The 26297-nt window shown below is 44.5% G+C and overlaps 2 pseudogenes; both read right to left on the reverse strand.

Moving 5' to 3' along the window:
• Window positions 1-9736: 9736 nt before the first annotated feature.
• Window positions 9737-17015, reverse strand: LOC136388254 (zinc finger protein 77-like; annotated as a pseudogene).
• Window positions 17016-23575: 6560 nt separating this feature from the next.
• Window positions 23576-24643, reverse strand: LOC136389193 (GTP-binding nuclear protein Ran-like; annotated as a pseudogene).
• Between the last annotated feature and the right edge of the window lie 1654 nt (window positions 24644-26297).

Below are 26297 nucleotides of genomic sequence, written 5' to 3' on the forward strand. Positions count from 1 at the left end.
CTTAGCTTCAGTACAGCCACAAGTGTGAGATGTTGGAATTCTCACTGCAATTTACACTGCAAGGGAAATTTAGTCAGACTAGGATTTTAGTCCCTGTAAATTTTAAAATGTAAAAGATTGTATTTTGATGCAGACTGAAGACTTTAAACGAACACAATCAATTGGGAAGATCTGTGGAGGAGCTAAAGCTCATGGGAGGAGTTCTCACGATGTTGAAGTTCTCACACACTGTTGATACCACCAGAACTTTACAGGAACTCTATGCTTAAAATAAAGCTCTATAGTTGTAACTGCCCCTTCCCTTAGCTTCCTTTTCCCCCTCCAACATGGCAGAGGTCAGTGTGTGCATGTTGCTTGCCATGTCTGCATTGTGGAGTTTTTTTCCCTAGAATAAATCCTTTTTTGGTGATAAAACATCTAGACGATATTGTTGGTTTTTGTTTTTTTTAAGATTTTATTTATTGATTTTATACAGGTGTTGTAACAAGAAGTATCAACTCATAGTTGCTTCACTTTAGTTGTTCATTTCTCAGTTGTCACGTGTGCTTTGGCCAGATAAGCCCAGGGTTTCAAACTGGCAACATCAGTGTGCCGGGTCGATGTTCCAGCCAGTGCACCACTGCATGCCAGGCTAGATGATATTGTTTATATTTCCTTATTCAGATTGGATAGTGATATTGCTCAGTTTTGTGAAGTACAAAAAGCTGAGTTTTACACTTAAAAGTGTGAATAAGTAAATCACATCTCCATTTTTAAAAAATAAATTTAAAGGCCCTGGCTGGTTGGCTCAGTGGTAGAGCATCGGCCTGGTGTGCAGGAGTCCCGGGTTCGATTCCCAGCCAGGGCACACAGGAGAAGCGCCCATCTGCTTCTCCACCCCTCCCCCTCTCCTTCCTCTCTGTCTCTCTCTTCCCCTCCCGCAGCCAAGGCTCCATTGGAGCAAAGTTGGCCCAGGTGCTGAGGATGGCTCTGTGGCCTCTGCCTCAGGCGCTAGAATGGCTCTGGTTGCAACAGAGTGATGTCTCAGATGAGCAGAGCATCACCCCCTGGTGGGTGTGCCGGGTGGATCCTGGGGGTGCATGCGGGAGTCTGTCTGACTGCCTCCCTGTTTCCAACTTCAGAAAAAAAAACCAAAACAAACAAACAAACAAAAAACCCCCCAAAAAACCACTTAAAGGTATAATAGCCATGACGACCCTACCTCCTGGCCACCACTAAAATACTTTCCCTGTGGCTTGACCTGTGCTGGTGCAGTGGATAAAGCATTGAACTGGAATGCTGAGATCACTAGTTCAAACCCTGGGCTTCCCTGGTCAAGCAAGGCACATATGGGAGTTGATGCTTCCTGCTCCTCTCCCTGCCCTTCCCTCTCTCTCCCCGCCTCTCTAAAACAACAACAACAGAAGAAGAAAAAACTTTCCCTGTGGATTTCTCTATTCTGAATATTTTTGGCCTTTGTGTGGCTGATTTCACTCAGCATACCATTTTCAAAGTTCTTTAATGTTGCAGGATGTGTCAGTGCTTCCTATAGCTGAAAGTATTCCATCTTATGTATATGCTACATTTTGTTTTCCATTCATGAAGTCAAGGAGTGAAGATATCTCAGAAAATATTAATTTTTTAAACCTGGCCCTGGCCAGTAGCTCAGTTTGCTAGTGTTGTCTCCATACAACAAGGTTGTGGGTTCGATCCCTGGTCTGGGCACATACAATCAGTGAGTGCACAACTAAGTGGAACAATGAATTGATATTTCTCTCTCTCTTCCTTCCCCTCTCTTTCTCTTGCTCATCAATGGAAAAATGAAAATAAATAATTTTAAAAGTCAATTTTTTAAAAAAGGTGTTGTGAGTTGGGGGCGCAGAGAGAGAGATCAGCAGACGAAATCACCAAGGACTAGCAAAGGACCACCACTCGCTCAGGCAAATGGCCCCAAGTTCACGCTGTGTCCTACTTTTATTCACAAGACTTCAAAAAGCTTGTTTACTGAGAAATTGGCATAACATTAAGCATAACTTTTACTTAAAGATACATAGAGTACACCTGCATGATAGCTTAATAACAATATAATATCAAAAGGCATTAATTGCTATTGCTTCTATGGTTCCCACAACAAAAAGTTGTGTTTTTTTTAAAAAGGTTTCTATGCTAGTTAGGACTAAAAGCCACAAGAAGGAAGTCACATAGTACTGTTAAGCATTATAGAAATTGCTTGGCCTAGAGCCTGTTAAACTATACAATGAGGCTCTGGCCAGTTGGCTCAATGAATAGTGTCAGCCTAGTGTATGGACGTCCCGGGTTCGATTCCCAGTCAGGGCACACAAGAGAAGCAACCATCTGTTTCTTTCCCCTCCCTCTCCTTTTTTTCCTCTCACAGCCAGTGGGCCCGGGTGCTGAGGATAGCTTGATTGGTCTGAGCGCCAGTTGATTGAGCAGCCACCCCAGTCAGGAATTGCTGGGTGGATCCCAGTCAGGTGCAAGCAGGAATCGGTCTCAGTATCTCCTCTTAAAACAACAACAACAAAAAACTATACAATGAGTAAAAGTCACAAGATGTATAGCTTCTACCCTGCATATCGAGATAACCAAGTAACACACATTGTTAAGATGTTTTCCAGGACACAAAGTAAGCCACCCACTGAAACCAAGGATCCTGGTTTACTGTATGATTTTGATGTAATGGGTAGCCCCAGCCTTCTATTCAGTTTCTCCACAGCATGCCCTGTAAGCCTTACTAGTCATTAACCCCTTAAGGCAGCCAGAAACAGTGGCTATGCATTTACTAAGGCTCAGGTTTGGGTGACTGTTAAAGATAAAATCGTAGCCTAAGTTGAGTGTTGGCTCCTGAGCCCTAGAGCAGAACGACCAGTAAACCAAACTGAAGAACATCCAATGCTGACCTCAATATGTGAAATTATGATTAACTGCCCTTACTGAACAATGAGCACAACCCACAACCCCAAACCTTGTACTCATTATGAATCATGATTTTGCTCTATAAAACCCCTTGTCAGTAAAAATCAAGAAGTTAGGGTCTTTGACCATCAGCTTCCTGTTCTCCTGGGTGACACCACTGATAATAAAAAATAGCCGATCATTCCCCACTGCAATTCTCGGTGCTTAGTGTTCAGTTCTGCTAGTGCCAGGTGGGTGAACTTTCTGTTTGTAACATTCATCCATTGATGGACATGTCCACCTTTTGGCTATTTTGAATAGTGCTACAAGGAACATTCATGTAACCTATTTAAGTATTTGTTTCAATATAGGTTAGAGAGAAATAATAGGGTCATATATAATACTATGTTTAATTTTTTTTTGAGAAAATACCAGCTCTTTTCCGCAGTGGTTGTACCATTTCACATTCCCACTGGATGTGTACAAGGGTTCATTTCTCCACATCATCACTTTTTTCTGAATTTTCCATTCTTGCCATCTTAATGGGGAGAAGTGGTATCATCTTGTGGTTTGATTTGAATTTCCCTGGTGATTAGTGATGCTGAGAATCTTCTCATGTATTTATTGGCCATTTGTATTTCATCTTTGGAAAATTATCTTTGCCCATTTTTTTTTTTCATTTTTCCGAAGCTGGAAACGGGGAGGCAGTCAGACAGACTCCCGCATGCGCCTGACCGGGATCCACCCGGCATGCCCACAAGGGGCGATGCTTTGCCCCTCTGGGGCGTCGCTCTGTTGCGTCCAGAGCTATTCTAGCGCCTCTGGGGCGTCACTCTGTTGCGTCCAGAGCCATTCTAGCGCCTGAGGCAGAGGCCACAGAGCCATCCCCAGCACCCGGGCCATCTTTGCTCCAATGGAGCCTCGCTGTGGGAGGGGAAGAGAGAGACAGAGAGGAAGGAGAGGGGGAGGGGTGGAGAAGCAAATGGGCGCCTCTCCTGTGTGCCCTGGCCGGGAATCGAACCCAGGACTCCTGCACGCCAGGCTGACGCTCTACCGCTGAGCCAACCGTCCAGGGCCTCTTTGCCCCTTTTTTAAAAGGGTTGTTTGTATTTCTGTAGAGATGGGTTATTTATATATTCTGGATAATAAAACTTTATCGCCTATAGGATTTATGGATATGTTTATTCTGTGAGATGTCTTTTCAATCTCTTAATGGTATCCTTTGATGTACAAACAATTTATATTTTGATGAAGTCCAACCTATGTACTTTTTCTTGCATTGCTTGTGCTTATGCTGTGATATTTTAAAAATCATTATCAAATCTGAGTTTGTAAAGATTTCCTTAACTCTTCGGTTACCCAGGCCAACCTGCTGGTGAGGCAAGGATTCTCAGAAGAGCCACTGTCGTGCCTGGAATAATGAAGATGCTCCTAATAAAACACACATCCCTAGAAAACTTTTTAATGTGAAAGTCCAGGTAGTGAAGTTTCCACTTTGCATAACTATTAAGTAATAATCCTAAAACACTGTTAATAACCATTTGTCTATGGTTACCTACATATACTTTTGAAGTTTTATATACACAATTGTGTCAAGTCTGAAAAAAATGGTGACTTTTTTCTTCCTTTATAAAACTTATACCACCCGACATGTGGTGGTACAATGGATAGAGCACTGACCTGAAATGCTGAGGTTGCCAGTTTGAAACCCTGGCCTTGCCCAGTCAAGACACATACCACAAGCAATCAATGAACAACTACAATGAAGCAATTATGAATTAATACTTTCTGTTCCTCCCCCTCTCTCTCCTCTCTCTGGAAATCAATAAATAAAAAAATAACTTACACCTGTTTCTCATGGCACTGGCTAGGATATATAGTCTATTGCTGAAGGGATTGACGTGATGGGTGTTCTTGTTTTGTATATATTTTTATTAAACTTTGACCACTTATATATGCATTCTTTCATAAACATTGCTTTTGACAACGCCCTTCAAAGAGTTGTGAGGGTTCTTATCTATTTCTAAACTCCTAAGAAATTTGTCATGGATAAATGTTAAATATACTGCTCACAAAAATTAGGGGATATTTTATTGCTTCATATTCATTTTGAAATATCCCTCTAATTTTTGTGAACAGTATAGTATAAAATGCTTTTTCTTCATTCATTGAAATAATTTGAGATAGTTTTTTGTTAATGTGGTATGGTGATGAGTTATCCTTCTTTTTATGAAGTTTTTCTTTTTGTTTTGTTTTGTTTTTTGTGACAGAGAGACAGAGAGAGGGACAGACAAGAAGGGAAAGAGATGAGAAGCATTAATTCTTTGTTATGGCACCTTAGTTGTTCATTGATTGTTTTCTCATATGTGCCTTAACGGGGTGCTACAGCAGAGCGAGTGACCCCTTGCTCAAGCCAGTGACCTTGGTGTCAAGCCAGCGACTTGAGCTTCAAGCCAGCGACTCTGCCGTCACGTCTATGATCCCACACTCAAGCCAGTAAGCCCACGCTCAAGCCAGATGAGCCTGCGCTCAAGCTGGCGACCTCAGGGTTTTGAACCTGGGTTCTCTGAGTCCCAGTCCAACACTCCATCCACTGTGCTACCACCTGGTCAGGTGTGATGAGTTATCTTAACTGTTAATGTCAATCTTGGATAAAATAATTGAAACAATTATAAGAGTAAGTTAATCATCCAGAATGGGACATTTTTTACATCCTCTTAGCTAATGAAACATAAAACATAATAACACAGCCCTGGACAGTTGGCTTAGTGGTACAGCATCGGCCCTGGATGTTCCAGGTTCAATCCCAGATCCAGGTACTCAGGAAAAGCAACCATCTGCTTCTCCACTTCTCCCCCTTTCCTCTCTTTCTTCCCCTCCTGCAGTCAATGGGTCAATTAGTTCAAGTGCATATGCCCAGGTACTAAGGATGGCTCTGTGGAGCCTTTGCCTCAGGTGCTAAAAATAGCTCAGTTGCAAGCATGGCCCCAGATGGGCAGAACATCAGCCTCATATGGGGGTTGCTATGTGGATCCTGGTCCAGGTGCATGTGGGAGTCTGTCTCTCTATCTCTCCTCCTCTCACTTGGAAAAAAATAAAAAATAATAAAATAAAATAAAAAACATAATAACACTTATTAGTATATAGCTGATTTGAAACCTATGTAGTTAAAGCTTCATAACAATGTAGAAAACTGTTTGACAAAAATCCATATTGTTTTAAATCACATATAAAAAATGAAAAAACAATGGGTAGCCACATATAAATATGAAAAGAAATTTAACATATCAGGTTTAGCCTGACTGGGCGGTGGTGCAATGGATAGAGCGTCGGACGGGGATGCGGAGGACCCAGGTTCGAGACCCCAAGGTCGCCAGCTTGAGTGTGGGCTCATCTGGTTTTAGCAAAGCTCACCAACTTGGACCCAAGGTCCCTGGCTCCAGCAAGGGGTTACTCAGTCTGCTGCAGTCCCACGGTCAAGGCACATATGAGAAAGCAATCAATGAACAACTAAGGTGTCACAACGAAAAACTAATGATTGATGCTTCTCATCTCTCTCTGTTCCTGTCTGTCCCTATCTATCCCTCTATCTGACTCTCTCTCTGTCACTGTAAAAAAACAAACAAAACAAAAAACATATCAGGTTTATCATATAGAGAGAATTCAGCTGTAAGAGAAAATCTACAAGCTACCAAATATGTTCACAAATGCTTATTCTAATCCTGGGAAGTATCTAGAAACAAGAAATGCAGTGTCAGTGCAGACTCTCAACAACATAATCAGGGAAGCAGTGTCCAGCATTTGTGCCTACAGTGTTAAAAGTGTCAGGGTGGAGTCAGGAAACATGCCTACTATTAGAGGAACAAGATGCTTCCCACAGAAATCATATTAGCAAAAACAAAGAAGGTTTGAAAATGAAAGAAGATAATTAAGAGTGATACTTGAAGAAGTAGTCTGATGGACATCAGAGAGCTATAGGAAAATGCAAGGATCTTTGTGAACCTCAAAACCAAAGAGTGTCCGCCCTGGCCGGTTGGCTCAGCGGTAGAGCGTCGGCCTAGCGTGCGGAGGACCCGGGTTCGATTCCCGGCCAGGGCACACAGGAGAAGCGCCCATTTGCTTCTCCACCCCTCCGCCGCACTTTCCTCTCTGTCTCTCTCTTCCCCTCCCGCAGCCAAGGCTCCATTGGAGCAAAGATGGCCCGGGCGCTGGGGATGGCTCTGTGGCCTCTGCCCCAGGCGCTAGAGTGGCTCTGGTCGCAATATGGCAACGCCCAGGATGGGCAGAGCATCGCCCCCTGGTGGGCAGAGCGTCGCCCCATGGTGGGCGTGCCGGGTGGATCCCGGTCGGGCGCATGCGGGAGTCTGTCTGACTGTCTCTCCCCGTTTCCAGCTTCAGAAAAATGAAAAAAAAAAAACAAAAACCAAAGAGTGTCCATGATGGGAAGCTGGCACAAAGGTCTGCGGGATCTGCTGCCTAAGAGGAAACTAACATCAAATGTGTTTGGTTGCAACTGTTCCAGAAGGGCAGAGCCAGAAATCAGAAGAATGCACTATAACCAGCCCACTGGGCTCCCACGCATCTGTCTCCTGAAGAACTGAGAGTCACAGCTTTTTCACTTCCGCTTTCCAAATCTCACATCTTCCTCTTCTCGTGAACTTTAACTCAGAACCATAAATTAAAGGCCAACGGGGTAAAGTTTCCCACAACACAATTTAGTGGAACCATCTGGACACTCTCATCTTCACACCACAAAGTTCTCTTTGTGAACTCAATGCATCATATCTGATTTCCAACCAAGATCATGGGCAATGAGCAGAGGCCAAATTATGAACATAATAAGAAGAGACTGTCTTCTTCCAAAATCTTTCAACAAGTAGTAATTTCTGTGAAGAACACATGTGTTTCATCCCTCAGCAACAAATGTGAAAGATTCATCTTTTAGTAATATAAATTCATGGGAAGGGTAGATATCAGGTAAAAAAACCTCCAGTATCTACAGCACTGGGCCACAAAAGAAATGTGAACAATACAAGTCTGACATACTAGGAACATAATGGAAAGTAGAAATCAAATTGTTTTCATCTAAAGTTATATTACATTGCACAGAAAACAAAAACCACTGTTACCTGAGTCCAAGAGACACTATAATGAAAATGAGACAAGCAGGACTGCATTTGACCATTAAGAAGACAAAAATCATGATTACAGAAGAAATATGTATAACATGGACAATGAAGACACTGAAATTGTTAAAAGATTTTGCTTACCTTGCTTCAGTCATCAATTCAGATGGAGACTGCAGCCACAACATCCAGAGAAGGCTGAGACTCAGAAGGGCAGTGATGGAAGAATTAGGAAGTATCACCAAGAGCAAAGCCAGGTTATTGGAGACCAAGGCTAAGATAGCCACACCCAGCCCTGGCTGGTTGGCTCAGCGGTAGAGCGTCGGTCCAGCGTGTGGAAGTCCCGGGTTCAATTCCTTCTGTGTCAAGGCACACAGAAGAAGCTTCCATCTGCTTCTCCACCCTTCCCCCTCTTCTTCCTCTCTAACTCTCTCTTCCCCTCCCGCAGCCAAGGCTTCATTGGAGCAAAGTTGGCCTGGGCACTGAGGATGGCTCCGTGGCCTTTGCCTCAGGTGCTAGAATGGCTCCAGCTGCAGCGGAGCAACATCCCAGATGGGCAGAGCATCACTCCCTGGTAAGCATGCTGGGTGGATCTCAATCAGGACACATGCGAAAGTCTGTCTGACTGCCTGCCCACTTCAAACTTTGGAAAAATACAAAAAAAAAGAAAAGAAAAAAGATGGCCACACCCTCATATTCCCAATTACTATGTAGGGATGCAAAAGTTGAGAGTGAAGAAGGCTGATGGGGAAAAATCAATTCACTGAAATGTGATGTTGGAGGAAACTTCTATAGCTACTCTGAACCATCAATAAGATAAACAAGTGGTCCCTAGAGAAAATTAAGCCTGAGACATGGCGGGAGGCAAAAATGACAAAACTGAAGCTATCCTACTTCGGGCACATCATGAGAAGGCAGGGTTCTTTGGAAAACATAATAATGCCAGGAAAAACAAAAAGCAACAGGGAAACAGAAGACCAAATATGAGATGAACTGACTCCATACAAGAAGCCACAGATATGCGTGTACAGGAGCTGAGCAGGACTGTCCAAAACAGGACACACACTACAGGCTCATTCATAGGGTCACCAGAGTCAAAGCCAACTCAATGGCACATAACACACACACACACTTACAAAGACAAAATCATACTTATAATAATTCAAATATTTGCCTGAGCAGGTGGCGTAGTGGATAGAGCCTCAGCCTGGGACGCAGGGGACCCAGGTTCAAAATCCCGAGGTCGCCAGCTTGAGCGCGGGCGCATCCGACTTGAGTGTGGGCTCACCAGCTTGAGTGTGGGGTAGCTGGTTTGAGCGTGGGATTATAGATGTGACCCCATGGTCATTGGCTTGAGCCCAAAGGTCATTGGCTTGAAGCCCAAGGTCATTGGCTTGAGCAAGGGGTCACTCACTCTGCTGGAGCCTCCCTGGCAAGACACATATGAGAAAGCAATCAATGAACAACTAAGTGCCACAATGAAAAATTAATGCTTTTCATCTCTCTGCCTTTCTGCCTGTTTGTCCCTATCTGTCCCTCTCTCTGTCTCTCTCACTAAAAGATTTCTGTCCTGCCCTGAGTTTGCATGTACAAAATAAGTGATGTGCTATACCTGAAGGCTTCCCCACATTCTTACCACTCAGAAGGTTTCTCTCCAGTGTGTTTGCTTGTCCTTTACAAGACGGTAAGGGAGAATGAAGGTTCCTCAGTCCTGGCATTCAGGGTTTCACCCTGTTGTGTGTCCTTATATGTACTCGCAGGTTGGTGGGATACCAGAAGGCTTTGCCACATTGCTGACATTCATAGGGTTTCTCTTCGTAGTGCTTTCTCTCGTGTTTTTGTAAGGATGACGACCAATGGAAGGCCTTCCCACATTGTGTACACTCATATTTCTCTCCACTATGTGTTCTCACATGTCCTCTAAGGGAGGAGTAACGACTGAAGGCTTTCCCACAGTGCTCACATTCAAAGGGTCTCTGACCCAGTGTGTGTTCTCGCATGTTCTTGAAGGGAGGAGGAACAACTGTAAGCTCTCCCACAATCTTTACGTTTATATGCTTTCACTCCACTGTGCATTCTCACATGTTTTTGAAAATATTGAGAATGCCTAAATGCTTTCCCACACACCTTACATACATAGGGCTTCTTTTCACTGTGTGTTCCCATGTGTTCTCAGAGGGAAGAGGAACAACTGTAGGCTTTCCCACATTCCATACATTTATAGGGTTTCACTCCACTGTGTGTTTTCACATGTCTTCTAAAGTATTTGAGACAACCAAAGGCTTTTCCACACTTCTTGCACTCATACAGTTTCTCCCCAGTGTGTGTTCTCTTGTGTTCTTGTAGATAGGAGTAACAACTGAAAGTTTTCCCACAGTGCTTACATTCATAGTTTTCCCATAGTGCTTACATTCTCTCCACTGTGGGTTCTCACATGTTGTATAAGGTAGGAATAATATCTAAAAGCTTTCCCACGTACTTTATAAGTGTGAATTTTTTGTCCACAGTGGCCTCTTAAATGTCCCTGAAAGGAGAGGCAAGTGAAAGCTTTCCCACATTTCTTACATTCGATAGAGTTTTTATTTACTGAGATTCATCACGTTTCTGTCAGATGCTCTCCTGGTGTCCTGACGCTGATAGGGTTTCTCCACAGGGTCTGTGTCCACAGCAGTGAGAAGGCATGACACTCTCCTGTGGGCTTGCCCACAGTCCTCACACAGGTGCGGTTTGTGTCCACTGGGAGACCTCTGCTGATTCTTCAGGAAAGAGCAATCCGTGCAGGTTTTTCCACACTTAGTGCATTCACAGGGTTTAACTCCAGTAGGATGTCTCTCATCCTCAGGAAGATCTGTGGCCTGGTTCAGGGTGTCTCCACCCTGATTACCTTCATTACTCTCACAGGGACTCTCCACTCAATGACTTCTGTTCAAAATAGGAAACACACTATTTGGGATTAAAGATTATAAATGATGCCTTGATTAATTATTTATTCATGTTGGTCATGACTATATTGACTACATATTTGCTATTTTCTTTTTGTATGTGTGTGTGACTGACAGAGACAAAGAGATGGGCAGATAGGGGCAGTCAGATAGAAAGGGAGAGAGATGAGAAGCATCAATTCTTCATTGCAACACCTTAGTTGTTTGATTGCTTTCTCATATGTGCCTTGATTGGGGGGGCTACAACAGAGCGAGTAACCCCTTGCTCAAGCCAGCGACCTTGGACACAAGCCAGTGATCATGAGGTCATGTCTATGATCCTATGCTCAAGCCAGCGATCCCATGCTCAAGCTTGTGAGCCTGCACTCAAGCTGGATGAGCCTGAGCTTAGGCCAGCAATCTCAGGGCTTCTAACCTGGGTCCTTCCCACCCCAGTCTGATGCTCTATCTACTGTGCCACCACATTGTCAGGCCATAATCACCATTTTTGGCCATAATTGCCATAATTTTCAGCCAATGGATAGGGTTTTAGCACTCTGCATTCTTACAACATGGAACAAGCTTATTTCTCTGGCTGAGCTCAAATAGAGCTATAACTTTCAGTGTTTCTTACATCAGGGCTTTCCTGATTGTTTCCAACCGAATTCTGTTTTACATACTCAATACCTATATCACATTTATGAAAATGTTGTCTTGGCCCTGGCCAGTTGGCTCAGTGTTAGAGCATTGGCCTGGGGGGTGGAAGTCCCAGGTTCAATTCCTATTCAGGGCATACCGGAGAAGCACCCATCTGCTTCTCCACCCCTCTCCCTCTTGCCTCTCTCTTTCTCTTTCTCTCTCTCTCTCTCTCTTCCCCTCCTGCAGCCGTGGCTCAATTGGAGTGAGTTGGCTCTGGGAGCTGAGAAAGCTCCATGGCCTCGGTCTCAGGCCCTAAGAAGAACTCGGTTGCTGAGCAACAGAGCAACGCCCCAGATGGGCAGAGCATCACCCCCTAATGGGCTTTCCAGGTGGATCCCAGTTGGGGCACATGTGTGAGTCTGTCTTTGCCTCCCCTCCTCTCACTGAATTAAAAAAAAAGAAAAAAAAAGACAATGTTGTCTTGAATATTCTCTCAGTACACTATTGATTAGGTAGGCTTTCACTTTTTTTGTAAATTTCAAGTTAGTCTAACACTCTGCTGAGAACCTCCTTCCTCCTATGGGAGTGCCACTCACCTCAAACGCCTCTTCCAGGTTTGATGCTGATCTCCAATGTTATGAAATGTCTTGCATTCTTCAAAAAAAGACCAGGAATCAATTCTTGTGAGTCTTACTATTTGCTCTTCTGTGGATATTCCATTCTCCAAAACATTCCACTGAAAACGTGACCTTCTGGTTTTGTGCATGAAACACTCTGTAATAATTGAGAGCATATAATTTCTTTGGATCAAGATGGTGCAATAGAAGAAAGTAAACAGACCATAGGTGGATTTTTTTTCATATACTGATCCCAAAATATAAACAAATTTTATAAGAAGGATTACACAAGTGAACAAAGAAAAACTCCAAGGATCTCGGCTATTTGAAACTTTGGCAATAATGGGGAAAATGACTCAAAATGGTAACCTTTTCACTAAGAGATACTCCCAGAGGTGAAGACTGATGTTAAGGTACATAGTATCAGAAAATCAGAGTTGGAAGGAACTGAGGAACATGCATGCCTCCAAATGCTCCCTTTACATGAGGAGATACAGAAAGTCTTCCCATGTGAGTGAAGATAAATAAAAAATCCAACAGGGAAGCCACATGAAAGACAAATGTGGCCCTTCCTGGCTGGCTCAGTGGATAGAGCATTGACCTGGCATATAAACATCCTGGGTTTGATTCCTGGCCAGGGCACCCAGGAGAAGCAACCATCTGCTTCTCACTCCCTCCCACTCCCCCTTCTCTCCCTTTCCCCTTCCACAGCCAGTGGCTTGACTGGTTCCAGCATTGGCCCTGGGCACTGAGGATAGCTCAGTTGCTCCGAGTGTCAGCCTCAGGTGCTAAAAATAGCTCAGCTGATCCGAGCATTGGCCCTAGAAGGGGGTTGCCAGGTGGATCCCAATCAAGGCATCTGCGTGAGTCTGCCTCACTATCTCCCCTTCTCTTACTTGAAAAAAAAAATGAAAAGGCTGTGATACGGCTCTGGTGGATTAGCTCAGTCAGTTAGGTGGTCTCAAAACCACAAGGTTCCAAGTTCCTTCAGGTCAGGGCACACATAGGAAACAACCAGTGAAAGCACAACTAAGTGGAACAACAAATGAATGCTTCCCTTCCCCTTCCCCTCTCTCTCCCTTCCTCTGTCTTTTTAGAATTCGATCAGAAGTGCAGAGGTCCCATCAGGGCACATACAGGAACAGCTCAATGTTTCTGTATTTCTATCTGTCTCTCCTTACCACTCTCTCTCAAAATAAAAAAGAAAGAAAGAAAGAAAAATATGGCTGTGATATTTAACTGATTTAAGAAAAAACTAAAACTTAAATAAATTTAGATTGGACCTGAAAACTCTTAATACACTGATTAAATTGGTCCCAAACACTCATTTCCTATGACTGCTCATTTCAAAAATACCCTCCAGTTGAGGGTAGGATATAAGTATAAATTCCAATATCATAATCATTTTTCTTATGAATATAATTTTTAAAATGCATTTTCTGCCAGACCAGGTGGTGGCGCAGTGGATAGAGTGTCGGACTGAGATGCAGGGGACCCAGGTTCGAGACCCCGAGGTCGCCAGCTTGAGTACGGGCTCATCTGGTTTGAGCAAAGCTCACCAGCTTGGACCCAAGGTCGCTGGCTCCAGCAAGGGGTTACTCGTTCTGCTGAAGGCCCGTGGTCAAGGCATGTATGAGAAAGCAATCAATGAACAACTAAGGTGTTGCAACACGCAATGAAAAACTAATGATTGGCCCTGGCCGGTTGGTTCAGTGGTAGAGCGTCGGCCTGGCGTGCAGAAGTCCCGGGTTTAATTCCCGGCCAGGGCACACAGGAGAAGCGCCCATCTGCTTCTCCACCCCCCCCTCCTTCCTCTCTGTCTCTCTCTTCCCCTCCCGCAGCCGAGGCTCCATTGGAGCAAAGATGGCCCGGGCGCTGGGGATGGCTCCTTGGCCTCTGCCCCAGGCGCTAGAGTGGCTCTCGCTAGAGTGGCTCTGGTCGCAACAGAGCGATGCCCCAGAGGGGCAGAGCATCGCCCCCTGGTGGGCAGAGCGTCGCCCCCTGTTGGGCGTGCCGGGTGGATCCTGGTCTGGCGCATGCGGGAGTCTGTCTGTCTCTCCATTTCCAGCTTCAGAAAAATACAAAAAAACACAAAAAAAAACACACAAAAAAACTAATGATTGATGCTTCTCATCTCTCTGTTCCTGTCTGTCTGTCCCTGTTTTCCCTCTCTCTGACTCTCTCTCTGTCTCTGAAAAAAAGAAAAAAATGCATTTTCTAAGATCTGGAAAAGAGGTTTCCATCATTTTCATAAAATTAGTGTTTAGGGGAGAGCTCAGTACAGGCAGGACAAGTGTTTAGAAAGTTTCTTTTTGCCCAACCTGTGGTGGCGCAGTGGATAAAGCGTCAACCTGGTCACCAGTTCAAAACTCTAGCCTTGTCCAGTCAAGGTACATAGAAAAGCAACTATGAGTTGATGCTTCCTGCTTCTTGCCCTCCCCTTCTCCCTCTCTCTCCTCTCTCAAATCAATAAATAAAATCTAAAAAAAAGTTGAAAGTTTCTTTAAAAAGGAAGTTTCTTCGCTTTGACCAAGTATTAGCTGAAGAGAGTGCAGTGGAAACTCTAACCAAAGGAAGCATTATGCTTCCAGGAAAATCTCAAGGAAAGTATTGCAAGCAATATCCTTTCCTCCAAAGCAGGGGTTGGGAACCTATGGCTCGTGAGCCAGATGTGGCTCTTTTGATGGCTACATCTGGCTCACAGACAAATCTTTAATAAAAAAAATAATAACATTAAAAATATAAAACAGCCTGACCAGGCGGTGGTGCAGTGGATAGAGCATCGAACTGGGATGCGGAGGACCCAGGTTCGAGACCCCAAGGTCACCAGCTTGAGCGCAGGCTCATCTGATTTGAGCAAAGCTCACCAGCTTGGACCCAAGGTCACTGGATTGAGCAAGGGGTCACTTGGTCTGCTGAAGGCCCCCGGTCAAGGCACATATAAGAAAGCAGTCAATGAACAACTAAGGTGTCGCAACGAAAAACTAATGATTGATGCTTCTCATCTCTCTCTGTTCCTTTCTGTCTGTCCCTATCTGACTCTCTCTCTATGTAAAAAAAAAAAAAAAACTAAAAAAAAATATATAAAACATTCTCATGTATTATAATCCATTTATTTCCTACCACTCATATTCATGGTTGCGGGTGGCTGGAGCCAATCACAGCTGTCCTCCGGGACAACACCAAATTTTTATTGGATAATGCTTAATGTACATGGGTTGTCGTATGGCTCTCACAAAATTACATTTTAAAATATGTGGTGTTCATGGCTCTCTCAGCCAAAAAGTTTCCCGATCCCTGCTCCAAAGGAAAGTATGGAGAGATTTAACCAGTTAGTGTGAAGTTGGAGATAGAAGTTCTTCCAGAATATGGAGACACCAAAGTATTTCTAGGGTCTTTCTTTCTTTCTTTCTTTCTTTCTTTCTTTCTTTCTTTCTTTCTTTCTTTCTTTCTTTCTTTCTTTCTTTCTTTCTTTCTTTCTTTTCTTTCTTTTCTTTCTTTTTTTCTTTCTTTCTAGATTTTTTTTAGACCCTGGCCAGTTTGTTCAGTGGGTAGATTGTCAGCCCAGCATGTGGATGTCCTGGGTTGAATCCCTGGTTAGGGAACACAAGAGAAGCGACCTCTGTTTCTCTTTTCCTCCCTCTCCCCCTTCTCTCTGTCTTCCCCTCTCGCAACCAGTGACTCGATTGGTCCAAGTGTTGGCCTCAGGTGTTGAGGATAGCTCAGTCAATTCAAGTATAGGCCCTAGATGAGGGTTTCTGGGTGAATCCCAATCGGGGCGCATGTGGGAGTATGTCTCTCTAACTCCCCTCAGCTCACTTAAAAAAAAATTCTCACCTGACCTATGGTGGTGCAGTGGATAAAGCGTCAACCTGGAAACGCTGAGGTTGCCAGTTCAAAACCCTGGGCTTGCCTGGTCAAGGCACATATGGGAGTTGATGCTTTCTGTTCCTCCCCCCTTCTCTCTCTCTCTCTCTCTCTCTCCCCCCCCCTCTATAATGAATAAATAAAATCTTAAAAGAAATTTCTCCAACCCTTTCATCTCTATAGGTAACATCATTAATTTTTATAAAGGGGTTTACAATGACAAGTTCATGAACCAGTTTTCTCTAAAGAGACACTGGGGCCTGACCTGTGGTGGCGCAGTGGATAAACCATCAACCTGAAACATTGAGGTCGCTGGTTTGAAACCCTAGGCTTGTCAGGTCAAGACACATATGGATATTGATGCTTCCTGCTTCTCCCTCCACTTCTCTCTCTCTCCCCCTTTCTCTCGTTCTCTCTGTCTCTCTCTCTTAAAATGAATAAAGTCTTAAAAAATAAATATAGAGACACTGGATTCTTTCCTATCTTTTGCTACTCAAATGTTGCTCTATGTTGGGGAAATATGATTGAAACAAAACCTCCTACCAACCCAACAAACTTCTCACAAAGGTAGAAGAGAAAGAAAAATTTTATTATTGAACCAGCACTAAACCAGAATGTAATGCGCATTGCAGGCAATCTGCTAAGAAACTGCAAAGACGACAACAACAACAAAACCCTGGAAACTGCAAAGACAGAAAGAAATCTTGGCCCTTTATGTAGATAAGCAGATGCATAACCAATCCTCAGATGAGATCCCACAACACTGGGCACACCAATAGTGAGTCAGCAGTGCAGCTGGTAGTTAGCTGACCATTTGTGTTAGTTAATCGGCTTTAACCAAATGAAAAACATTTCCTATCTCTATGACAGGAGGTTGTTTTGCATACCTGGAGAGAAACACACCCAGAAGGTAGGCTCCCACCCACTCACAAAAACTGGAAGAAGGGCACCATCTCCCTTAATGATTGCACTTTAGAGAGATGGTTCCCAGGAAAGACTCCTGGGTGGTAAAGTTGGCAAGGGCTTTATCAGACTTTCAAAGGGTTTACATACATTTCAAAAGAAAGAAAAAGAAACCCTAACCACAATTCTCTAAAGAAAATACTCTAAGAAAAAAGGAGGGAGAAATCTCCTTATTTTTAACAGAATGAATTAAGGCTCTTATTCTTAATTTGATTTGCCTTTACATTGTGTGTGTGTGTGTGTGTGTGTGTGTGTGTGTGTGTGTGTGTGTGAGACAGAGATAGAGACACACACAGAGGGACAAATAGGGACAGACAGACAGGAAGGGAGAGAAATGAGAAGCATCAATTCTTTGTGCAGCTCCTTAGTCTCCTGAGTTGTTGTTCATTGATTGCTTTCTCATGTGTGCCTTGACATGGGGGGGGGGGGCTCCAGTCAAGCCAGTGACCCCTTGCTCAAATCAGTGACCCTGGGCTCAAGCCAGCAACCTTGGGCTTCAAGCCAGCGACCTTTGGGCTCAAGCCAATGACCATGGGGTCATGTCTATGATCCCACACTCAAACCAGTGACCCCGTGCTCAGGCTAGATGAGCCTGTACTCAAGCTAGCAACTCAGGGTTTTGAAACTCGGTCCTCCGCGTCCCAGCCTGATGCTCTATCCACTGCACCACCGCCTGGTCAGGCTTGCCTTTACATTTATAAAAAAGGCAAATTTCAAGGGATCTAGTATAACAGGTTTGAGAATCTCTTCTGAACGTCAAGCACTGGTCATTAGTACCACAGTGGAGTATAACTCAACCGTACAAAGGAGTGAAGCACTGACACTCACTGCAGTGCAATGGACCTTGAACACATGATGCTCAATGAGAAATCAGACAGGAAAGACCACAGTGTGTGATCCCACTTATATGAAGTGTCCAGAACAGGTAAACCCAGAGGCAGAAAGTAGGTTAGTGGGTTTTTGTTTGTTTTTTATTTTAGTGAGAGAAGAAGGAAGAGAGAGAGAGAGAGAAAGAGAGAGAGAAACATTGATCTGTTCCTGTATGTGCCCTGACCAGGGATTGAACTGACAACCTCTGTGCTTCGGGAGGAAGCTCTAATCAACCGAGTTATCCTGCCAGGGACGGTTAGTGATTTTCAAAAGGGGGTTGAGGTGGGGATGAAGAATGACTACTAATGTGAAGGGGGGATTCTTTTTGGGGTGATGGAAATGTTCTGGAAGTGATGGTGGAAATTGTTGCACACATTGTGAATATACTAAAACCACACTTTAAATGGATGAATTGCATGATATGTGAATTATATCTTAATAAAGCTGTCATTTAAGAAAAAGAATGAGCCTGACCAGGCAGTGGCTCAGTGGCTAGAGCATCAGACTGGGATGCAGGGGACCCAGGTTCGAAACCCTGAGGTTGCCGGCTTGAGAGTGGGCTCACCAGCTTGAGCGTGGGGTCGGCGGCTAGAGTGTGAGATCATAAACATGACCCCATGGTCGCTGGCTTGAGCCCAAAGGTCGCTGGCTTGAAGCCCAAGGTTGCTGGCTTGAGCAAGGGGCCACTTGCTCTGCTGCAGCCCGCCCCCCCAGTCAAGGTACATATGAGAAAGCAATCAATGAACAACTAAGAAGACTAAGGAGCCCCAATGAAGAATTGATGCCTCCCATCTCTTTCCCTCCTGTCTGTTCCTATCTTTCCCTCTCTCTGTCTCTGTTTCTGTCACAAAAAGAAAGAAAGAGAGCCTGACCACACGGTGGCACAGTGGATAGAGCATCAGACTGGGGTGCGGAGGACCCAGGTTTGAGACCCCAAGGTCGCTAGCTTGAATGCGGGCTCATCTGGTTTGAGCATAGCTCACCAGCTTGGACCCAAGGTTGCTGGCTCGAGCAAGGGGTTACTCGTTCTGCTGTAGCCCCATGGTCAAGGCACATATGAGAAAGCAATCAATGAACAAGTAAGGTGTCACAACGAAAGACTAATTATTGATGCTTTTCATCTCTCTCTGTTCCTGTTTGTCCCTATCTATCCCTCTCTCTGACTGTCTGTCTCAGAGGAAAAAAAAGAAAGAGAGAGAGAGAAAGGAAGAAAAAAGAAAGAAAGAAAGAAAGAAAGAAAGAAAGAAAGAAAGAGAAAATGAATGAATTCTCTCACAATGCAATGTGGAGGTTTGTATCCTAGGGTGGTGTGGTATAAGGCCTAAAATTAAGGCTTAATATTATATGCTGCCTTGGTCAGAAAAAAACAAAAACAGGAGGACCTTGAATGGCCTAACCACCACCCCCTCAACTCTGCTCCTGCAGAAAAAGTCCTCTTGCCAAACAACTATCCTTGTCAAAGTGACCAGATACAGCTCTTGCTTATCCCCAAGTTTTCACTTCCCTGCAGGGTGTGTAGTCTTCCTACGCCAGGCTATCAGTGTATGTGACAAATCGCTGTCCATCTCATTTGTCCAGTATTGTGTTGGCCACTCCCATAGCCCTGGAGTGGGTGGGGATGGCTGCTTCACCAATGAGGTGGGGAAAATGTGATTAGTATCCCATGTGGCAAAGTATGTTATTTATTCCTTTGGGCTAGCTGTCTCTGCCCAGTAGAATGTAAACAACTGGAATGATGAGACATTACTGGTCACCTCTGAGCCCTCAGCACTCAGAGAGTAGAATCAATGAATGAGAGGCATTAATAATGAAAAAATTTTGTCACCATATGGAGAGAAGGGAATACTCCATCATAAAGATACAAAGACAAATTCTGGGTTGTTTTGAAAGGAAAGAAGGCACCTCCTCAAGTCAATTATCAGGCAACTTTCACCCAGCAGGGTTCAGGGCAACCCATAATCAAACATATTAATAGTTCTACAGCAAAAGGTAGAAATAGTAGCCCTCAGTGAGGCAACTAAATACTGTACAGAGCAGCACAAAAGTCAGGGTCAGCTTTTCCCTGAAAAAGAATGTGGATATGGTCTTACATTCCTGAAAAATGAATTACCAAAATTATACTTTCAGAGATTTCTGGATATTGATCTATACACAATTTCTAAATGTGTATGCACCTAGTAACTTGGCCTCAAAATATTATAAACAAATAAAAAGAATTAAAGAAGATGCAACATTCACAAAAAAATGGGAGATTGGGGCACAAATCTCCGAGGAACTAAAAGTTGAAGAGGTGAAAAATTAGTTGCCTAGAGTGTTTTTCTTTTTCTCATAGATTGATCTAATGGACTTAAATAAAACTCTTAAACCAACAATTAGAAAATACACATCCATGACAAACCCACATGGAAAATGTAACTTTAAATAACCACGTATCAGACGCATCATGGACTTCAAGCATCCTTGAAACAGTGGTTTCAGGAGAAATATTTGTAGTACTGAACAGATTTTGATGGCAGTTGCACGAACCTATATCATAAAATAACACAAACATACACATGTGTATGTAAAACTGTCAAACTCTGAGTAAGGTCTTTGGATTATACCAATGTTGAAATCGTTGGGTTTTTTGGTTTGTTTGTTTATTTGTATTTTCTGTTTTGATACTGTACTAAAGCTCTGCAAGATGTTACCACTGGGGCACGCTGGGGCAAGATTACACAAGACCTCTCAGTGAAAGTCTAATTATTTTGAAGTTAAAAAGTTAAAAAAAAAAACAAAAAAACGGCTTAAACCAGTACCGGGTTTTCTTCACATAAACGTGCTCAAAGTTGACCAGGCAGTGGCGCAATGGATAGAGTTTCAGACTGGGACGCAGAGAACCCAGGTTCAAAACCCAGAGGTCGCCAGCTTGAGCGTGGGCTCATCTGATTTGAGCAAGGCTCACCAACTTGAGCCCAAGGTCGCTGGCTTGAGCAAGGGGTCACTTGGTCTGATGTAGCCCCCCGGGTCAAGGCACATATGCGAAAGCAAAGCAATCAATGAGAAACTAAGGTGTCGCAGCAAAGAATTGATGGTTCTCATCTCTCTCCCTTCTGGTCTGTCTGTCCCTATCTCTACCACAAAAGAAAAAACAAAACAAAACAAAACATGCTCAAAGTTAACTATGCAGAAGTGGAGCGGCTGACTCAGTGTGTTACTGCAACTCCAAGCTCCTGGACCTTTCTCCCGCTGGTGGCTGTGACCTTCATGGCTACAGAGGGCTCCTCCAACCCAGGCACCATGTGGGGATTCCAGGCAGGCATAAAAGGCAAGGGAGGCAGGAGAGCAAAAGGTAGACGGTGAGGAGTACAAGCTGGTCATCTCTGTCCCGGTGCCTTCTCTCAACCTCTCATTGTCTAAAACTGTGGGGCATGGCAATCAGTGGATGCAACTAAGGGTAGAAGATGACATTCTTGTTAATTATTGTGCGTTTCTGGTTTTCTGCTGCTCAGAGTACATCACTCCCCTGAATCAAACAGAGATTCTGTTAGTAAGGAGTTGATTATTCGACGACCTCAGTGGCCTCTGCAGTTGAACCCCAAAACACACCCTAACAAAGACCAAAGAATGAGAGATCAATTTTGAAAGATAACTTAAAAAACCACATTCATATTAAGACATATTGGACAAATATTTAGAATTTGATTGTGATGGGCTGGGGGGAGGTGGGGACAGAGGGCCAGGGGATTTCAGGCCTCTCCAAGTCCTCGCTCGGGCCGTCACTGTCCGAACTGCGACCGGTCACACACCCCGGCCCTGCACGGACCACTGGAGGGGAAACGACATCATATTCTGCAGATGCGGAAACTGTAGCTCAGAGAGATCTGGCTGTTCACTTGGCCAAAGTGGCACACGGTTCTGGAGTTGCTCCCCCAGCAAACTCTTCCCGACTCAGGTATCAGCGCATAATCCTTCGTCCAGCCGGATTTTAACAGGAGCACACGACATCCTCCACTGTAGGGCAGGACTCATTCCAACACCAAGGGCTCATCTTCCGTGGAGCGGAAACCAACAGTTCTCAGCTGGTGCTGATGGATAGCCCCTGAACACCCAGGCCGCCGGCAACCTCTTTCCAGCGCTCCTGCTTTCGGTTCCGGGCTGCAGGGAGCGGAAATAGAGGCGGGTTCATTGGGATTGGTGAAGCCTCAAGGGTGGGACGAACCGTTTCCTCCAAACAGCTGAACAGAGCTGGGACGCGATTGGGCCAAGGGCCTACCCGCCCTTCTAGGGCGTGTCTGAAGCTGGAACGGCACAATGAGCGTGGCTGCTATGGGATCCGCCTTGGGGCGTGGCTTGAATCTGAATAAGGGCCAGCTGTGAGACTAGAGACTGGTCACTGTGCTTGTCTAACGCGCTTAAGTCACCGTGAAACGCAGTAACAGCTTACATAAGCTATATATGCTTATTTCCCTCAATACTTTCTTCATGCTAACACAGTCCATAAAAATATATTCCTATATGCTGTAATGTTTCCTCCTTGAATCTCTCATTTCTTCCAGAAATGTGAAATTTTGTGCGTTTCTTTCATGTGACTTTTCTTATAAATGCGGTGTGATACCCGTCCTGGCCACTGGATGGCGACCTAGTTCATATTGTTACTTTTTTTATTTTTTTTATTTTTTTATTTTTCCGAAGTTAAAAGTGGGGAGGCAGTCAGAGGGACATTCGCATACGCCCCACCGGGACCCACCCTGCATGCCCACCAGGGGGCGTTGCTCTGCTGCGCTCGAGCCATTCCAGTTCCTGAGGCGGAGACCATGGAGTCCTCCTCAGTGCCGGGGGAGGGGGGGGGGGCAACCTTCCTCCGCAGGTGGGCACTTCTCCTGTGTGCCCTGGCTGGAAATCGAACCCAGGACTTCCACACGCTGGGCCGACACTCCACCACTGAGCCAACTGGCCAAGGTCTGACACATTTTTGAATATTTAGTTTTTGTGCTTTGGGCCAAAAAATATATGTGGATTCTTAAATACATTCTCCTTAAGCATTTTCTATATCCTCCATTCTGCTCTTCTCACTGAATAGAAAAATCCTTGCCTTTAACCTGTTTAGATTCTGGTTAAGAGGAACCAAAAATTAACCCTATTAATAAATAGCATACCCTGGCCTGTGGTTGCATAGTGGGTAGAGTCAACCTGGAACACTGAGGCTGCATTCGAAAACCCTAGGCTTGCCTTGTCAAGGCACATATGACAAGCAATCAATGAACAACTAAAGTGAAGTAACTATGAGTTGATATTTCTTCTTTCTCCCCGCCTCCTCTCTTTTTTTTTTTTTTTTTTTTTTTTACTTTTTTGATACTTGAAGTACAACTTTATTCTGATTCTAAATGAAAGGAATGGGAATGACATTAACCAACAAGGTCTGACCACGGAAAATTGTGATGCTACTGCAGCAGTCTTATGGTTGAAACTCAATAAGGAAACAACTGTGCTTCAAACAACTAAATATGCAGGTCCAGAAAACGAAGGTATTTTTTAACTGCCACATTCACTCTGAAGCCCATTCATCTCTCAGCATCCCAAGATCAAGCACAGGTTCTGCTTAGCTAGATAATAAAGTGGCAAACACGCTGCACCACTGACATCACAGGACAGTTGCCTATAAAACTAGACTTCTGACGCTGGGCTCCAGCTTCCCTGCTCACAGGTCGTTGTTCTTGTCCGGGACAGCATTGGTCTGAGCAACATCTAGATCAGGGGTCCCCAAAATTTTTACACAGGGGGCCAGTTCACTGTCCCTCAGACCGTTGGAAGGCCGAACTATAAAAAAAAATATGAACAAATCCCTATGCACACTGCACATATCTTATTTTAAAGTAAAAAAACAAAACGGGAACAAATACAATATTTAAAATAAAGAACAAGTAAATTTAAATCAACAAACTGACCAGTATTTCAATGGGAACTATGGGCCTGCTTTTGGCTAATGAGATAGTCAATGTGCTCCTCTCACTGACCACCAATGAAAGAGGTGCCCCTTCTGGAAGTGCGGTGGGGGTCAGATAAATGGCCTGAGGGGGCCGCATGCGGCCCGCGGGCCGTAGTTTGGAGACCCCTGGTCTAGATCATGCTTGTATTGTGCTGCCAAGGCCAGGTCCATGACAACTTCGGGGGGGGGGGGGGCGAGGGCAGGCATGGTGACAAACTCCAAGTTAGGGTCTCTGATTAGTTTTCTAGCAAGACAGAGGAAGGGCTTTTCAAAGTTGTAGTTACTTTTGGCAGAAATGTCGTAGTACTGAAGATTCTTCTTTCAGTGGAAAACGATTGATTTGGCCTTAACTTTCCTGTCCTTAATGTCCACTTTGTTGCCACACAACACAATGGGATGTTTTCACACACTCGCACCAGATCTCTATGCCAGTTAGGCACATTCTTGTAAGTAACTCTTGAAGTTACATAAAACATTATAATGTCACACTGGGCTTGGATGTAGTAGCCATCCCTCAGGCGCTGAACTTCTCCTGGCCCGCCGTGTCCAATACGTTGAACTTGATGGGCCCTCTGTTGGTGTGAACATGAGGGGATGGACCTCCACGCCCAGGATGGCGACATACTTCTCGAACTCCCCGGTTAGGTGGCGTTTCACGAAGGTTGTCTTCCCCAGCCCACCGTCACCGACCAAGATGAGTTTGAACTGGACCTGGGGTTCTCCTTGGGCGGCCATGGCGATGTGGCTTCCAGAAGCATCTTCGGGCCTCATCTGACTGAGAGCCACCTCCTCTCTCTTTAAAACAATAAATAAAACATTTAGTAATAGCATATATAATAAATTTAATACATCACAGTGTGACAGGGGAGTAGCTGCAAACCCCTATCCCTTCTGCTGGCTCTCCACTCCACCCCACGCACAGCTGTTTGATTTGCAACATATATAGGAAGCTTCTAATCTGTCCTAACCTCTCTCCCTCCTCCCCTTCTAGGGATCAAGACCCAGTTTTTTCCAGTTTCTAGGCAAGATATTCTGGTACTGGTGGGCTGGCCCAGGGAGAAACAACAAGGTTGCGGATTTGATCGTCATTCAGGGCACACACAGGAAGCAACCAATGAATGCACAACTGGATGGAACAACAAATGAATGCTTCCATTGCCTCTCTATCTCTCTGTCTCTCTAAAACTCAATTAATAAATAAAATATTAGGCCCTGGCCGGTTGGCTCAGTGTTAGAGCATCGGCCTGGCGTGCAGGAGTCCCGGGTTCGATTCCCGGCCAGGGCACACAGGAGAAGCGCCCGTCTGCTTCTCCACCCCCCCTTCCTCTCTGTCTCTCTCTTCTCCCGCAGCCGAGGCTCCATTGGAGCAAAAAGATGGCCCGGGCACTGGGGATGGCTCCTTGGCCTCTGCCCCAGGCGCTAGAGTGGCTCTGGTCGCGACAGAGCGACGCTCCGGAGGGGCAGAGCATCGCCCCCTGGTGGGCATGCCGGGTGGATCCCGGTCGGGCGCATGTGGGAGTCTGTCTGACTGCCTCCCCATTTCCAGCTTCAGAAATAAATAAATAAATAAATAAATAAATAAATAAATAAAATATTAAGTCCTGGCTGCATAGCTTAGTTGGTTCTAGCATCATCCTAAAGTGCAGAAGTTGCTGGTTTGATCCCCAGTCAGGGCACATACAGGAATGGCTCGATGTTCTTGTCTCTCTGTCTCTCTCTCCCTGCCTCTCTCTAAATTAAAAAACAAAAACAAAAGACAAAGTTAGTGCCACCATGAATTCCCTAATTTATTTATTTTTAATTTTTATTTATTGATTTTAGAGAGAGGAGGGAGAGAGAGAAAAACATTAATTGGTTGCTGTACTTATTTATGCATTCACTGATTAATTTTTGTATGTGCTCTGACTGGAGATTGAACCCACAACCTTAGTGTATCAGGATGGCGCTTTAAACAACTGACATACCCAGCCAGGACATGAATCCTCTCATTTAAAAGTGATTCCACTTTGAGGATGTGGAACACCTGGGGCCCTGAGACAATGCTGGTGGGAACAGAGATGATGCAGTCACTTTGGGAAGTAGCCCAGGAACTTCTGAAAAAGTTAAACAGGCAAATTCTAGTACCATACCTAACAGGTCAACTCATAGGCATCTAACCAAAAGAAATGAAAGCAAATTCCAACATACAGAGATGTACACAGATGTTCATTACAGTTTTATTCATGATCATCCCAAACTAAAAACAATCCAAATGTCCATCAGAGAGTGAATTCAATGGAATACTACTAGGTAATCAAAAGAAGCAAAATACTGACACATACAAAAATATAGGTGAACCTCAAAAACATTATGCTACAGCCTGACCAAGTGGTGGCCTAGGATGCTGAGGACCCAGGTTATTGAAACCTGGAGGTCACTGGCCTCAGCTCAATGT

The sequence above is a fragment of the Saccopteryx leptura genome, chromosome 1 (assembly GCF_036850995.1).
Source record: "Saccopteryx leptura isolate mSacLep1 chromosome 1, mSacLep1_pri_phased_curated, whole genome shotgun sequence".
Taxonomy (NCBI): Eukaryota; Metazoa; Chordata; class Mammalia; order Chiroptera; family Emballonuridae; genus Saccopteryx; species Saccopteryx leptura.